Here is a 4,369-nt window from a genome sequence, read left to right on the forward strand (position 1 = left end):
TCTCTTTGTCACAATGCGATTGCAAGATGCCCCCAATGTTATCCCGATTGTGCTGTCTGCGCCGCGTCATGATGACGAAGCGTCCTCATGGATGTCTCAGCCAGCAGTGCGACCCTCCGTGTGAGAGAACGTCCCGCACAAGCGGATATTGCAGAACGGCAACCGAAATTCCCGCTTTTTCAAGTGAGCTCGGTTTCACCCTGTAGAGAGCAGCGTTAGAAAAAAAAATTCAGTTATTTTATCAGTTCATCATTCACCTTCACAAAACAAAATTGGATTCATGAAAAATATTGAAATGTCACTTACCACCAGCACTTAAATCACAAAACTGCTGCTATGCATACCGCCTCATACCAGGCCAGATTCTCAAACTGACAAATAGCTAATTTGTGGCAGAATATTTTTGCTTGGGAAATGTGCCAATGTCTGCATTAGCAATGGGGAAACTTGCCAAGGTTCTGTTTGTACCTTTTATTACAACAATAATGTGATTCATCGACCGAATGAAGTTCTAATCGCATCTGTCCTTACTCACATTATTACATATCACTGCATTACAACTACAGCCGAACACAAATGAACCACACGACCATGCTGATCTCGTCAAGCAGCATAAACCGTCCCGCAAACTCCGGTGGTCGTCCTCACAGCGGACTTTGGCTGATAGCCATCGAACAAAGACGGTTGCTGCATTGCGCGATTTCAGATGCGCTTCTGCGACCGTCTGGGAAGCTCTTCCACGGTGGCTAGGAGATGTTAGCTACCTCGCCTGGTATACAGGAGGTCGTGGGTTCGATCCCGACCCTGACGCCTGCTGCTGTATATTTGGAGTTTGCGTGTCTCGTCATCATCATCATCACGGTGGCTAGGAGATGTTAACTACCTCCCCGGGTATACAGGAGGTCGTGGGTTCGATCCCGACCCTGACGCCTGCTGCTGTATATTTGGAGTTTGCATGTTCATCCCCATGGTCGCGTGGATATTCATCCGAATCTTCCGGTTTTCCCTTCATATTTAAAAACATGCATGTAGAGTATTTGGCTACTATCAAATGTTCACGTGATAAGCCGCTTCGTTGAGCTATAATTTGTGGCATGGGCGATTCTGACAAAAGAGCTACATAGCTCAGTGAGACTTACCTGTTAAATAAAACAAATAGTTTAGTTTAAAATAGTTTCTTCCTTTTTATATTAGGAAGCAACTGGTGCTATGTACTTTTAAATCCAGGTTGAAAACTCATTTCCTGAGAATGGCTATTTTTGTGTTTAGTTTGTTGTCCTTCCCCCACACCTGCGATTATCACGGTTGGTTACGTACGGTGCGAAAGAAGTTCCACATAAATACACTCACGTTCCTCCGTACATGTATTCACACAGCCCACTAACCCTATGCACAAATGCGCCAACAGAGGGCATGCACGTTGTAGGTCATTCCAGGCGTATCCCGGGTGATTAACTCAGAGGCATATCCTGAATGTTTGTTGAACTTCTTTCCCACCGTGCGTAGCCAATCGTGCTCATCGGACGTGCACACTGTGGTAATTGATTGAGAGAAGGGACAGTCACTCTTAGGCAGGTGAGACGAGAAGAGGCTTTGGCCTGGACTGGAAAGGAGGCAGGGAAAGCGACAACACGGATGGCACGGAGAAGTAAGATCCAGACAATGGGAGCAGCAGATGAGAGTGACCACCCACTGTGCGCCTATCGCATTAGCACACGATGTGTATACAAATCGCCAAAGTAATGGGTATTCATATTTTTTATAGAGCTTCATAGCTCATCGGATTCCTCGACGATAAATATTCTGATTCTAATAATTAGTAAAATCATCAATGATCCATCTTCATTCGACTGGTTCAATGCATGTGTCTAGAGTGTAATAACCTAGAGAGTAAGAACCGAGTGTGTTTTGATTTAAATCTTTCGTGACTGCAGTGATTCATATTCTTGGTTCTTTCGGTAAAGTCACGTTGAAGGGAAACATATATTTTATTATTTTATTGTTTCCCTTAAACGTGACTTTACCGAAAGAACCAAGAATATGAACCGAGTGTGTGTGTCGCGTGTCTCGCGAGTAAGAACCTAGAGAGAAATAACCTCGTTTAATAAACGAATGGACAAACGTGCGAATGTTCATTGTTATATGCCTGCGACACACTCCTCCTGTGGTTTAGGAATTCAGGATGACTCACAAAGGGTTGTCGTGGCTTTGCCGGAAGCGCTCTTGACAGATCCTGAAGCAGTTGTAAAGAAATTAATTTGCAGTTATTATGAAATCTCATTTCTTTAGAACTGATTTTTGTATTTAGTCTGTTGTCCTTCCCCCGCACCTCCGATTAGCACGGTTGGCTACGTACGGTGCAAAATAAGTTAAACTTACATACATCCTCTTAGAAATGTATCGATGGAAATTACCCCTGTTCCCCACAAAACTGTTCCCAGATAAATGCAGAAGGGAGAATGGACGAGCCCTCCCACTTGGCACGTGGTGCCCCCTCTCTGTGGATGAACCCGGGTAATAGGATGATGAATTTACCTCCGCTTGTAAACATGGCAACGTTGAGCCAACGTAGGGCCAACGTTGGCGCGTTATGGGAACGGTTGGCAAAAACTTGGCAACTGAGAGGCTACCGGTTCGATTCAACCTCCGGCAAATCTACAAACGGGTCGCCCCTCTCCACACGTTTGGTGGCTGGCTCCTTGACAGTTCCTTGACGAGGCTCCTCGTATGTAGGGCAACAACGTCGGACATCGTACGGAAACCCGCACGCGGTCCCGACCCAATAGCTCAGAGAGGGCTGCGGACTCGCTGTTGCCACCAGAGGGTGCTAAGGTGGTGACGCTGAAAGTTAACATCTTAATTGACACAATCATCACGTTTCTTACTTGACAAAGCTTCACAACTTGTGCTTGACTGCCCAGTAGACACTGCCTAGATGTTAACGTGCACTTGCAAGACGCCCGTCGATCAATCCACTGCTGGATGAGGGCCCTGCCCAAGGCCGTGAGGGTCAGGGAGGCTACGTGACCGTACTTCACTGCGCTGGTCAGTCCCAGTTGGTGTAAAGGGGTGTACACAGATCCGACAGCATAGAAGAGCAGTCCAATAGTGACGCGCACTCTGCTGACCAACCGCGTAGCGCAGCCCGGTACCTGCCCGTGGTGACTTGATTATGACTGCGAGTCTTAAGAGCCATGCCAATGCTACAATAGATGCTGTCTGCTTCATGGCTGAACGTTAAAGATCCCATGGCCGCAATTCGTACGCCGACAAGGAGGACCGTCCATAGGGGGAGGGGGGGGGAGGTGCGGACCCCAGGGAAAATCCCACCGTGTGGGCCCCATCGACGCCTTCAAACTTACACCGTGACGTCGAAGCGCGCCACCCTCCCCCCAGAGCGCAGGGCCCTGGGCCGTCGCCCCGATTCACCGTTACCCCAGGGACACGGCTCTGTGTACATCAACCAACTTTCACCAAATTTGAAAATCAGCCTGCAAATTCCTCGACTGGGATTACACGGCGGCAAACATACCCCCCCCCCCCCCCCGGTTGGCAGACTAATGTCCCAGGTCCCATCTTGGACAGTAGACTGCTGTATTCAAAATGTATGTTGAACTTCTTTTGCGCCGTACTTAGCCAACCGTGCTAGTTAGAGGTGCGCGGGATGGACAAGGCACACACACACAAGTTGCAATTCTGTGAGCATGAATTGTCACGTATGTTGTGTAACTGGGTTCAACCCTGCCTTTCCTCCTGACCCGTGATCAATTATGAATGCATTGGCTAAGAACAGCCGAGGTTACACTTGCTTCAACGTGTAGACCAGCGCACAAGCTGCGTTATCTGCTTGAACAGTGTTTATAGAGTTTGTCAGCAAACTAATCAATCCAGCCAGACTGTTTGCCTGCTCAAATTTTGCAATAGAGGAATAGTTATTATCATGTTGGCCATTCAAAGGTTGGAATTCCACCTTGTTTCCGTTTTTGTTTGACCATACTTCACCAAACTGGTCGCTGCAGCTTGGTGAAGGGGCAGGGCCAGAACCAACCGGTTCAGATTTCACTCAACCACCGATGCTGGCCGTCACCGGGAGTCGAACTGAGGCTGGCCCGGTTCATAGCGCACTTAGTCGCTGGGCTTACCCCCCTCCCCCCCTCCCTCAAGGTTATTAAGAAGCACTTGTTCAATTGTGTGACAATATTTGGTGCGCATCGGCTCCAATTGCTTGGGGAGTGGCACGTGGGGAGACAGCGGAAGGATCGAGGCTCACGACCTCAGCGACTCGCAGAGCAGTTACCCTTTGTTCAGGGTCTACCAGCGAGAGAGGCTGAGCAGCAATCATCGTCAAGGTATGAGGCTAGGGGATGGG

The sequence above is a fragment of the Petromyzon marinus genome, chromosome 64 (genome assembly GCF_048934315.1).
Source record: "Petromyzon marinus isolate PM22_M1 ecotype Great Lakes invasive population chromosome 64, UKy_Petmar_22M1.pri1.0, whole genome shotgun sequence".
Lineage (NCBI taxonomy): Eukaryota > Metazoa > Chordata > Hyperoartia > Petromyzontiformes > Petromyzontidae > Petromyzon > Petromyzon marinus.